General features: G+C 43.4%; 1 protein-coding gene across 5 annotated transcripts in view; it reads right to left on the bottom strand.

Moving 5' to 3' along the window:
• The window catches only part of Dmtf1 (cyclin D binding myb like transcription factor 1), a 58126-nt gene extending 47169 nt beyond the window's left edge, over window positions 1–10957 (bottom strand). For 2 of the 5 annotated variants that reach the window (XM_005083591.4, XM_005083590.4), the window contains exon 1: window positions 10822–10957. The gene's annotated coding sequence lies outside the window, so the exon portion shown is untranslated. Of the gene's footprint in view, window positions 1–3198; window positions 3328–10821 lie in introns of those variants that run through there. The other 3 variants (XM_040728779.1, XM_040728778.1, XM_021234978.2) reach the window with 3 other exon arrangements.
• Between the last annotated feature and the right edge of the window lie 2631 nt (window positions 10958–13588).

The raw sequence follows: 13588 nt of genomic DNA on the forward strand, positions 1-13588 counted from the left end.
AAAGCCGGCGTTGTGGTGGCGCACGCCGGTAGGATTTACTCCAGAGGCAGAGGCAGGCAGGTTTCCGAAGAGAAACCCTGTCTCAGAGAAAAATAAATAAAAGTGAAAGAAATAAAGTAATAATAGATAAATAAGCCATGTAAAGATGGAAAATACACAGAGAGTCTGGATACTGTACGCTATTGTGTTTTTCAGTTTTTTGCTTGCTCAGGAAGGAACTGCTGCTAAAGTACACTTGATTATAAATGCTGCTGAATTAATCCAACTTCTATCTTTTAAAAATGCCTTGACTTCAAAATTTAAGTGTAAGGATATGTTACTTGGAAAAGGAGTTTTTACTTATGTTTCTACAGAAAATGAAAAGCTGAGAATTCCTTCCAGACTTCTGTGGTTTCACGAACCAAGACCCCCGGAAGCAGTGGACCAGGTGTTCCAACGACTGAGACAGCTAAGATGATGCAGCCTTACAGACCCCGAAAATATGGACTTATACAGGTTTCTGAGTTTTGTCATGATCCGCATGGTGTGAACAGCGCCCCCTTCCAGCAGGAAGCAGTTTGGAATGAGCGACGTCCCAATTCCCATCTTGGTTATAAATCTTTGTTTTCATTTAAATGGGATTGTTTATAATTGGTTAATGATCACAACCAATCTCCTTTTAATGGTAAAAAGGGGAAATATGGTATGGTTATTGTTTTTCATTTATTGATACAAATTCAAGGTCAATTTTGTGATGTTTATATTTCTCCTCTTGATTAAGTATTGTGCTTATACTGATCTTTTAAAATGTAATGCATAATTGAATACAGACTATAGATAGTTACTTATAACAGAATTTATAGTTAGGTAAGTTAGGTTTTCTAGATATACAGAAATATATTTGAGACAGATAGACAGTCTTCAAACCTCTCAAAGACCTTCAGAACATGGCATTTAAAATGGTCTAGGGTTTTTTTTGACAATGAGAAATGTCTGCTCCTGGCAGCACCAATTATGTCTGAGAGGAAGATGGGCATCGAAGAAACTTGTTATGGAGTTTGCTTTCAACATGGCAAGATTAGCCATTTGGGCAAGAAACTGCTCTTGCCTAGACTGTTTGACTGCTGTTGTATAAACTGGACATGCAGGACCCACAGGAAAGTGACTACTGAACTCAGTCTTACAGGGTTCCTGCTTCATGAAGAGTCTACGAGACTTTCTGCAGGACAAAGAAAAATGACTGACAGACTGCCAACGCAGATGGACAGTTTGAAATTTCCTGCTTTGCTGAGAAGTCTTCCAGACACATTGTGGCCTATGGGCTGAAGATGGATGCCCCAACGTTACAGAGGAACTTCGGGTGACTGTCCAGGCAGTAAGATGTCTCTGTCAATCCTAGTGTTTATATATTATCCTTCTGTGGTCTTTGATGGAGTTGAAGACAAATAGTTATAATTATAGTTTTCCTTAGTTATGATAAAAGATACATATAGAACTTTTGACTCACAAGGATGGGATGGATGATATTTTCTTTAAATCTTGCTAAAATATTGTAACTATGTTCTTACTTGATAACTGTTCTGTCATATACAATTTGACTATGTTAAAATTAAGACCTTTCTTTTGTTTAAACAGAAAAGAGTAGATGTTGGGGAAGTCCTGTTATTTGCCTGTGCATTTGTCAATAAAGTACTGCTGGCCAATAGGAATCTAGATAGGTGGGGCTAGGAATCCAGGAGGATTCTGGGTAGGAGAAACACAAGAGAGTTCGAGATGTGACGCCATGGGGAAGGAAGCCGGGAACTATTCTCCGGTAAGAGACATACTTAGATTAACAATTATGGGGTAATTACTTAAGGCAGAGCTAGCCAGTAAGAGACAAGCAAGGCCAACAGCTTCATAATTAATATAGCCTCCTGTGTGTTTATTTGGGACTATTGCGGATCTAGAACCAGGCTGGCGCGGCAGAGCCCAGGCGACTGGCGGGGGATAAACCAAAGCGGCTAGCAAAAGAAAAAGCTTCTCTTAACATATAAGTATCAAACTTGTTTCAAAGTCCAAAGTCTCTTCTGAGATACACAGCACTATCTTAACTGTAATCCCCCTGTAAAAATCAATACCAAAAAGCAGGTCATATGCTTCCGACATATAATGGCACAGGATATATATTACCATTCCAAAAGCAGAGAAGGGAACATAGTGAGAAAATACTGGGCCAAAACAATACCAAAAACCAGCCGGACAAACTGCCAACTCTGCAGCCCCGTGTCTGCCGTCAAAACGCTCCTCAGATCTCCAACTCTGTTGAGCGTTGTTGACTGCAGCACTTCTTTCTCTGGGCTGGTTCCACTACATTAGCAGCTTTCCTCAACAGGTATCCCACGACTGTGGCATCTTTGACATCATGGGGTCTTCAAGGCAATCTAGGCTTCAACTTTACAGCTTCATGCAATGGCCTTTCTATTAGGACTCCATTTAGGGACGCCCCTGACACATGCCTGCCTTCCTTTCTTCTATCTTTAACTCTAAAACAGAACCACATGGCCCAAGCTGTCCAGTTTTGCTGCTTCTGGAATATGGTACCCTTGTTCAGTAACATCTTCACCAGCTGTCTTTCACTGCCTAAGCTTGGCTGTCCTAAAACTTGCTCTGTAGACCAGGCTGACCTCAAACTCCAAGAGAAATCAGCCGGCCTCTACCTTGCCAGGGCTGGGATTCAAGGTGTGCCTCACCACACTCAGCTCCAAGCTTTTCTTCAGTTCCTTTTCACAAACTGGAAATTTAGTTGGGTGAGATCTTGCCCTCTGAGGTCATCACTCCCTTTATTCCATCTCTTAATTCATTTATCTCCTTGAACAGAGAATTTAGCTTCATTCTACTTCCTGGTGCCCCCTTTCCCCTCAAAGTTTGCCTGAAGATCAGGGTGCAAAGCTAGCCACACTAGACAGCCATAAAGATCAGGTAGTGTTGGTACACATCTTTCATCCCAGCACTTGGGAGACAGAGGCAGAAGGATCTCTGTTAGTTGAATGCCACCTTTGATTTGATCATTGGTAGAGGTCAGAACTTTCTAGTGGCTGGCCAATTTGCTTCTCTGATCTTTCAGCTTTCACCCTGATAGCTGACTCTGAGTTTTATTACTAAGACCAAAGAGAATTCATGTTACATTTTTCCTTGCTCAGCTTACTGTTTTTCATTATAAATCTTCATTGGACTTACCACTAATATCCACAAGAGTCTATACTGGGCTGTTTTGAGATTTCTTCTGCCAACAGAATTAATCCAAAACTCTTCACTTTAGCTTCAGGCACTCTTTGGACAAGGGCAAAAGGCAGCCACCTCCTTCACCAAAATATCACAAAAAAGATTTCTAAGCAACATACCAAAATTCTTCTCCTGAAATCCCTTGATCCAGCCCTAGACAGTTCACCAAAAATCATACTCAGGATCACTGTCTTCCATGCTTTTACTAGTATAGCCCATTAAGCAGTGCTTAAAGTATTCCACTGTTTTCCTAACCCAAAGTACCAAAGTTCATGTTACTCCAAATAATATCATGGTCAGGTCTATCACAGCCGTACCCCACTCCTGGTACCAACTTCTGTCTGAGGTTTCTGTTGCTGTGAAAAGACACCATGGTCACAACTCTCTTTTTTAATTAACTTTTTAAACATTTTATTAATTTATTTTTTACATTGCAATCCCAGTTCCCCATCCCTCCCCCCTCCCGCTCCCCTCATTCGGCCCCTCCTCCCATCTGCTCCATGGAGAGGGTATGGCCTCCCCTAGGAAGTCTAAGTCTGTCCCTTCATCTAGTTGAGGCAGGACCAAGGCAACTCTCCACCTCCTCACCCCTATTTCTAAGCTGGGCAAGGTATCTCTCCACATAGAATGGGCCCCATTAAGTCAGTTTGTGCATTAGTGTTAGACCTTGGACCCACTGCCAGTGGCCTCATATAATGTCCTAGTCACACCATTGTCAACTATATTAAGGGAGTCTAGTTTGGTCAGACCTGTAGAGTGAAGTCTTCCTGCCAGCCTGGTTCCAGAGCTGCATCAGTCCTAAATGAACACACATGAAGCTATATTAATTATGAAGCTGTTTGCTTGGTTTCTTACTGGCTATCTCTGACTTAAATATTTACACCATGATTGTTAATCTAAGTATTTCTCTTACTGGAGAAAAGGGTCCAAACCTCTTATTTCTATGGCGGCTACATCATGACTGACACTGCCTCTCTTTCCCAGAACCCTCTTTGACTCCTAGTCCCACCTATCTTGCTTCCCTATTGGCCAACAGTACTTTATTGACATACACACAGGACTTCCCCATCATCTCCTCTTTTCTGTCTAAATAAAAAGAAAGGTTTTACCTTTAACATAGTTAAATTAGATATAACAGAACAGTTATCAAGTAAGAACATAGTTATATTTTGTCCACTAACATTTAGTAAGATTTAAAGAAAGTATCATCTATCTTTGTGAGACTATAAAGTTTTATATGTAGTTTACCTTTTATCATAACTAAGGAAAACTATGATTATAACTGTCTTAAATTCCATCAAAGACCACAGAAGGATAATATATAAACAGTAGGATTGATAGAGACATCTTGCTGCCTGGACAGTCACCTGAAGTTCCTCTGTAACGTTGGGACATCCATCTTCAGCCCATAGGCCACAGTGTTTCTGGAAGACTTCTCAGCAAAGCAGAAAATTTTAAGCTGTTCATCTGGAATGGCAGTCCATCAGTCATTTTCTGTGTCCTGTGGAAAGTCTGGCAGACTCTTCTATGAAGCAGGAACCCTGTAGTCACTTTCCTGTGGATCCTGTATGTCCAGTTTATACAGCAACAGTCAAGCGGTCCAGGCAAGAGCAGTTTCTTGCCCAAATGGCTAATCTTGCCATGTTGAAAGCAAACTCCATAATGAGTCTCTTCGATGCCCATCTTCCTCTCAGACGTAATTGGTGCTGCCAGGAGCAGACATTTCTCATTGTCAAGAAAAACTCTAAACCATTTTAATGCCATTTTCTGAAGGTGACTATGTTAAAGGTAAAACCTTTCTTTTTATTTAGACAGAAAAGAGGATGTTGGGGAAGTCCCGTGTATATGTCAATAAAGTACTGTTGGCCAATAGGGAAGCAAGATAGGTGGGACTAGGAGTCAAAGAGGGTTCTGGGAAAGAGAGGCAGTGTCAGTCATGATGTAGCCGCCATAGGAATAAGAGGTTTGGACCCTTTTCTCCAGTAAGAGAAATACTTAGATTAACAATTATGGGGTAATTACTTAAGTCAGAGGTAGCCAGTAAGAAACCAAGCAAACGACCAACAGCTTCATAATTAATATAGCCTCCTGTGTGTTCATTTGGGAGTGATGCGGCTCTGGAACCAGGCTAGAAGGAAGGCTACACTCTACAAGACCTGAATCAGTGATCTCTCTCTAGCTTGGGTCAGCTAATTCTGTGGGTTTCCCCATCATGATGACCACAACTCTTATAAGGAAAACATTTAATTGAGGGGGATTGCTTACAGTTTCAAAGGTTCAGTTCATTATCATCATGATGGGAACATGACAGTATACAGGCAGATGTGATGGAGGAATAGCTCAGAGTCCTACATCTTGCAGGCCACAGGAAGTCACCTGGGTCACAGTAAGGGACACTTGAGCAAAAGAGACTTCAAAGCCTGTCCCACAGTAACACACTTCCTCCTACAAGACTATACCACCTAATAGTACCACTCAGCTTGGGAACCATTTTGTTTCAAACCACCACAATCAGCATACCTTTTGTATTATAATATGATTTAGTTTTTAGTTAAGGCCTCACATGTAGTGCAGACTAGCTCTAAACTTTGACTCTCCCAACTTTAAGTGCTAGGACCACCAGCATGTGCCACCATGCCCAAATGCACACATCTTCCTTCCCCCAATAACACCAATTATTTCCTACCAATTTAATAAGTATATAATACCCATTAGGTAACATTTAAAAGGGAATTATTTGGTAATGTGCCACTTAAAAAACATATTTAATGTACTACTTTTCTAAGATAATGACACTCTGCCAAGCAGCAAAGTCTTGGCAGATAATGTAGGATGCTTTAGAAATGGTTCTGATTCAGATCAGATAGCTCCACCTCTTCAGTTACTGGATTAACTGTTTAGCATTGTAAAACACCATTAATTTTAAGGCTAAGTTTGTATTGCGAGCATCCTTTTAATGTTTATTTTTCCTTCAACTAACCTAAGATGTAGGGAGTTGGAATAATTTGACTCTAATTAGACAAATGTTAGACCTTTCTCCTAGTGCCTCCACTACTCTTTAATAAAGAACTGCCAACAGCATAGCCAGCTGAGTGAGTTATGCCACCAACTCCTTGGACTATGCTATAGACAGGTGCTTTGAGAAAGCTTCACAGAAACCAACAACCTCCACACTTTCCACCACCACAAGCTTTGCTGAACTCCCCATGACCCCACAGCTGTTTCTATCCAGTCAAAAGGGGAGCACCTCCCAAGATGGTCCAACTAAAGGCCTGTGATAGTTATGCACAAAATTCTTCATTTGCATAAGGGGCTTTGCCTTGACTGGCATAAACATTTCCTTATGTGTATGGGCTGCTGTGAAGGAAACACCCCCACTACATTTGTGAGGGTGCTGTGAGATATTCCTTTGCTATCACCTGCGTGCATCATTAGGCCCAATAAAAGGCTTTCCGGTGTCATCACATCTTGCTTTTTATGTTAATTAGAACAAGCTTAGTTGGTTACACACAAAAAAGGAAAAGTCCAAGCAGAAGCAGAGTCAGTGACAGTGGCAGTAGTAAGGAGACCTGAAGGGTTCCAGAGCTAACAGGGCAGAGATGACAGGGAGCAGAGATGACAGGGCCACAAGGAGGAAGCTGCCAAGGGTCGCAAACTCTCTGGGCATTGAGAACTGGTAACAGGATTAAGATCCCATTTATCTTTGCTATAGAGCTCTCAGTTGCTACTGTGGAGTCACCAGCAAGAAAGTTCTAAGATTAAGAGCAATACCTACCTCTGCTGTTCAAGACTGCCCAAATCCACAGATAACAAAAGCTGCCAAGTTCTGGGACCACTGACAGTTAATGCCAAGAGCAGTTAACCTCTAACCTGAGGGTCTAGTAGGGCTGTTAGTCTTGGGTTAAAATGAAAGCCTGGGGTAACAGACCTATATTGCTCAGGGTTCTTAACTGTTATACATAAGGTCTGTCAGCCCAGACCCTAGGTCTTGGGTACTCCAGGATTGCTGAAGAGCCTCCTTTCCTATCCAGGACTCATATTCAGCCAGAGGAAAAGATCCCCTGCTAGCAGTAACAGCTCTGGATCCCTGTGAATCCTTTTGTATACTTTGTGGGAAAGTCTGAAAAAGTAGGTAAGATAGAATTATACAATTAATGGTGGCATTAATATTCAGACGGTGGTGGTGCACACCTTCAATCCCACCACTCAGGAAGCAAAAGCAGGCAGATCTCTGTGAGTCTGAAGCAAGCCTGGTCTACAGAACAGTTCTAAGACAGTTACACAGAGAAACCCTCTTTTGAAAAACAACAGCAAAAATGTAAATACTACATATGGTAATGGAATTTAATGCTACAATTGGATAAAGTGAATTAAATGGTAAATTAAATGGTCATTAGGAGGTATAAAATTTCATACCTTGCCTGGCAATAAAACTGTATTGCCTTTCTAATTAATTAATTAATGATGATATAAGAGCTTATGTGTTTGGTTACACTGTAAGGTATCATCCTTTCAAAACAGCATTTTTGTAAAACATGTTTTTAAATACAAATTATCATTCAATTAGTTTATTGAAAAATCACATTTCCTTACCAAATATTAAAACACACGAGGCAGTGAATAAACCCAACACACGTCTTTTGCATAAAACACCTTTCAGTGAGTGTAGGGTTAGCTCTAAACACCAGAGCTGGAAGGAATGACCTGATGGCACATCTAGCCAAAATGCTGCTTTAAAAGATGTAAAAAGTTTATACAGGACCTTCCAATACACTTATTCATGACAACTTTGTCCTGGAATTTAATCATGGAGTGGACTATCTTCCACAAACTTGAAAAACGCAGACACAATAAATAGATTCCTCCATTTATTGAAACTGAACCAATTTGCCTTTATGGTATTAAAGCAAATCAACTTTGTGGTTTTTACTCATTTTTATTACAAGAATACTCTTCACAAAACAAAAACACCATTAAGATAAATGGAGAATGACACAAAAGCCAACAAACTCCACGGCCTCTGCACTTCACTCAGTAAACATTTGGCTGAGGTGGTCACCACTGTACCCTCCCTAACTTCAATGCTTATCTAAAGTTTTGATACGTTTGTAACAGACACTTAAAGTCACCCAGTTCTTTGATACTTTGAAAAACAATAGACTCTCTCCTTAATCCAACTTGTACAGCCATACATACCTAGGGATGCTTGTTTCTTATTAGGCATGTATCCTTGGAGATGCTAATTTAAGCCATCAATAGATTAAGACAAAATCTGTGGAGCCGTATGAAAATATCCAGTCTTTGAAGAGACTGAATTTTTGCCAGACCTTGCAGGGAAGCTAATAACATGCCTTGAAATCATTTAAGGCTAAGGCTAAGTACTTAATGTGCTGTCCTACTGTGTGCTCGGCCTGTTTAGTATGCCTTTATGAGAACATAACCAATGTACTGGGCCTTGGATTTCCCATGCAATTAGCTTTCACAACCTAAGCTAAATGTGTAATCTTAAATTATGTTCATGTTCCTGACCCAGAATTATTTGTGTATATGTTGTGATTAATAATCTGCTGAAAGCAATCAACAGCTTGAAAGCAACCCTAAACAAAACATTCCTCAGACATGTTGGATGCTAAATGTAGTAGTTTGATAACATGGTTTGGTTTTGCTATTTTGGGTCAGTAAAGCAATTTCTTCCCTTGTAAAACTGTTACTATAAAATGGTATCCTTTTTAACCCCTATACCGTGTATTCTGTGCTCTTTAATAAACACAAAGCACAGCCCTTTGTTAGGGACAGACACAGAATGACACAGGCAAGCACAACTGTAAAAAAGGAAAAACCAGATGACACTAGACACTAGGAACTATTTCCCTGGACATGCTCTACTTTCAAGCTCAAAGTGTAAGTCTAAAACTTTGATTTCCTCCCTCAAAATACTAAACCCCTAAAGATACAGATTTAAACTCTTAAGAAAAATGCAATACCCATCACTTCCTCAATGGCAGCCAACAGGACAGATTCAGATTGGTAGATTTCTTACATCATTCCCCCAATAGTGTGGGATAAGCCTATCAGCTAAAATAACGAAATAAATACTAGTTTGTTGGTACACAAAAACATCTCAGGAAAGAGTTAAAAGTAATGGGATAAAAATCACCATAAAATAAATGCTCTCTTAATCTAGCAAATATTTTTTTTCCCCATATAGGATCAAGTCGTTATTTGTAGTTTCTGACTAGGGTAGGGAGCACTTGGTACTCTCGGCATAACAATTTTTGAGATGTAATTAAAATTTTTTCTAACCTTAGCTAAATATGCACAATTTTGTCACTACTTTATTACAGTAAAAGACTAATAAAGACTGTTGTTTTGTTATTATAGTTATAGTTCTAAATGCTACAATAAGCAGTCATTTGAAACTAGCTTAAAGAAATTTGCAGCACAAGAAAAAGAAAATCCTTAATAAAAATGGCTTTTGTATTTGTAAAACTTTCACCATAATCAAACGTTCCTTTCTTGATTTGCAGCCTAAAAGCCTCAAGTTATTTACAAAATAAAAATAATAGGTCTAGTTAATAAATCTCCAATTATTATATCTACCATAAGACCTGAAATACTAAAAGCAGTACTAAAATGTTCTCTCTCTCTCTTCCTCTCCCTCCCCCTTTCTTTCTAGGATGCCCCAATAGGAATTCTTGCTGTCAGTAAGGGGTACAAGATCTGATTAAAACAATTACGATAATCCAGCCTGGGAAAGGAAGAAGTGTACTTTTCACGGGCCATCACCCTTTCTTTGGCTACACCGAGTGAGTCTTTTGCCCTGAAGACATATGCTGTATCATTCAACAGCACAGGGACTGCACTGGACCACTTCCCTCGGAGTCTCAAGACAAAACAAAACAAAAGTCGACACTCGAGGACCAAATGGGGGTTTGCTCGGCACGATCTCGTCCGTAACGACTTCGCTGGGCTAGGATTCTTCCCGCACCCCAGGGCACGTCCCGCGGTCTTCAAAGAGAAGGTCCGGCCAGCAGCACCGCACCCACCATTCGGTGGCTAGACCAGCCCAGCCGTGCAGCGGCGAGGGGCGCCCAGGCTGACCGAGCAGAGGGGACACGGTGGGCTGGGGGGCGACCCCCGCCCAGGGCCAGCCCCACCCACGCCCAGGGGGCCCGCTCCTCGGCGGACCCGGCCACGCCAGGCCGACGGCTCGGCCGCCCAGCCCGCAGACGCCCGCGGAACCCCGGCGCCCGTCCTCCGCGGCTCGGGCCCACCCCCAGGGGTCCCGGCGCCATTTAGTTCCTCCGGCCCGCCGCCATTTTCCGCCCCCGCCGGCTCGCCGCCGCGCCTCGGAGCCCGCTCGGCCGTTCCAGCCGCCGGCGCCCGCACGGGCCCGGCGAAGGAGGTCGCGGGGGCACAGCGTGCGGGGCCTGCCGCGGCGGCCGGGCCAAGGCCGAGCTCCGACCCCGCCCGCAGCAGCCGGCCGCCGGCAGCCGAGGCCCGCAAGGGGCCGGCCCGGCCGCACTGGGCGGAGCGGCTGCGGCAGAGGCCCGGACCTGAAGGTTCCATCGCACTTACTTCCTGTTTTGGGTCCGGGCACTTTGGAAGAACCAGGATGGAGGCTCCAAAAAATACCAGGATGGAGGAAGCAGCCGCGGGAGAGAGCGGCGGCAGCTGGGGTGAGCGAGCGCAACCAGCCACCGGAAACGGAGCCTCGGCCGCGCCCCGCCCCCGGCCTCCCAGCAACCCCCCCCCTCCGGCCCGCCTCTCTCGTGGGGAGGCCCTGCGCGCCGCCCGTGGCGTCACTTCCGCCCGCGTCGGCGCGCGGCTAGGGTGCCCGGCCGGTGTCGGACGCCATTGCCTTAGCGAGCCGTGGTCGTCTTTGGCGCCCGCCACCCAGCTGCTGCTGCTGCTGCTGTCTGTAAAGGAAGGCCCTTGCCCGCCTCATCTGTCTCTGGCCCCACCGCCGCCCGAGTCTCAGTTCCCGGACGATCCGCGGTGTGGGCCGGCTCCGAGAGCCTGAGACTGCAGAGCAGGGCTGTGTCTGCGCCTTGGTGTCTGGGCGCGCGGGGTAATTCTTGGTGAAAGGTGACCTCCGTGAGTGGGATCTCGCTTCTAGGAAACCACGGTTCGAGATCGGTGCTGGGTTCTATGCCGACTGCAGCTCGGTTGTCTGAAGCCTTAGAAATGAACAAAATATAAGCTCTCTCCCGGTGCCGATCTTTACAGATTCCTTAAGGGGGTTGCTTGTTGTTTGAGACTTGCATACACGAGTAAATGCATTTGTTGATCCTATTCGTTCTTCCCTGCCGTGTTCTCCCTGACATGCCCCGCTCAAAGTCAGCTCCTGTTATTCTAGTGTGTGTGTGTGTGTGTGTGTGTGTGTGTGTATTTTCAAGTTCATACGTAGTCCAGATGCCCTGGGGTGTAGGGCTGAGCTCTTGAACATGGAAACCAATCTGGTCTCTTGAGGAAGGAAACTGACTCCCTCAGCTGACTTGACTGACTTGCGCCTTAGCCAGGCATGGAACCTAGTTAGCCATCACCCAGTCCATGCTGGAATGTTGACTGGTGTGCTGCTGAGTGGTGGGTATTTCACCACAATCTCGCCATTCCCCTGGGTCTTTCCATTTTTCTGCTGCCGGCTTCAGCGATGCTCCCTTAGCCTTGGTGTAGGGACTCTTGTCATAAAAGCCCCGTTTGGGAAGAGCACTCCACAGTCACTTAACTCTGCTCACTGACCATCTGTGGTTCTCTGTCACAATCTCCACCTGCGGCAAAAAGTGCCGGCCCTTTGATGGCAACATCCAAGAAGCTGCTTTTTGTTGTATTTGAAGTGCCCCAAATTGGGCACAGGCCTACATACATCTGTAATTTAAGAACAGAAGAGGCTAAGGGAGAAGGTTCTGCAACTTGAGGCATCATGAGCTACATAGGTCCCATCTCAAAACAAACAAAAATAAGGGTCTAGGCAGTAGGGGTCCTATTGGTATTCCCTTTATGAGTTCAATGGCATTTAACTTGTTTATAAAACCAAGTGTATTCTGCTCTGCTTTCTTTTCACTGATGATGATAGAAAGCTTAAAGCTGGGTATTTAAAAGTAAGCAAGAAGGAGGGGAAGTGGACAGAGTCCCACCCCTAATCAAAAATGTTTGCCAACGATAGCCCTTGGGAAAGAGAAAATTCGTTTCTTCAGGGGAGTGAAACTGAATGTCGGCCATACTCAGTGGCAGACTTGGTTCACAGGAGTACATGGCCAGGGCAGTTTGGGCCCCGTGTTTCCTTAGTGGGATTTTTCTTTTTAAGAGAGAAAGAACATGCGGGTGAGTGGGTAAGGAAAGGAGAGGATCTGGGAGAAGTTGGAGGACAAGAAACATAAAAATAACGCTTAATGAAATTCTCATAAATAGAAAAAAAAGTTGGCTTTCACTAATATTCTCAGTTCTAAAGACTTTATGTAAACTTGTAACAATGCGTTTCAAGTAACTAATAAGGTCCCTACAATTTATTGATTTCCTCTAATAAACCACACTGAAAATTGTCATTTGATTAGAAAATGTAGTATATCCTTAGAGTTTTAGCTAAATGTATGTAGTTTTTTTTTACCACTAAGCATCATTTTTCTCACACATTTCACAAAATTAAAGAGACTATAAAAGTATTGGGATAACAAGTAACACCTATTAAAAAGGCCCAAAGCAAAAAACACAACACCAGATACCATCAAGGTTGTGGGAAAGCGGAAACTCATTTACTACTGGTGGTGATATAAAGTGGTATAGCCTCTTTGGAATTTAGCCCCCCCCTTATTTTAATAAAATAGCATTCTTCTCATATGATAAAAGCAATCTTTCCTTGTTCTCTACCCAAATGAATTGTGAACTTACATACACACAAAAACCTGTACACTATATTTACAGCAGCTTTATTCACAGATGACAAAATCTAGTATCCAACCAAGATGTGTTTCCGCAGGTGAATCAGAAGTCCTTAACCTTCCTAATGCTTTGATCCTTTAATACAGTTCCTCATGTTGTGGTGGACCCCCCAACCGTAAAATTATCTCATTGCTGCTTCATAGCTGCAATTATGACTAATCTGATATGTGGGGTATCTGATAGATGACCCCCAGAGGGGCCAGGACTCACAGGTTGAGAGCTGCGGAGGTAAATGCCTAAACACAGAGGCACATCCATACAATGGAGCTGTTGCTTTTTCAAGACAGCTTCTTTGTGTGCCTCTGTCTGTCCTGAAAATTGGTTTATAGGCCAAGCAGGCCTCACACCCACAGAGGTCCATGTGCCTCTGGCTCCTGAGTGCTGGGATTAAAAGTGTGGGCCACCA

The sequence above is a fragment of the Mesocricetus auratus genome, unplaced genomic scaffold, assembly GCF_017639785.1.
Source record: "Mesocricetus auratus isolate SY011 unplaced genomic scaffold, BCM_Maur_2.0 Super-Scaffold_100019, whole genome shotgun sequence".
In the NCBI taxonomy this organism is placed as follows: domain Eukaryota; kingdom Metazoa; phylum Chordata; class Mammalia; order Rodentia; family Cricetidae; genus Mesocricetus; species Mesocricetus auratus.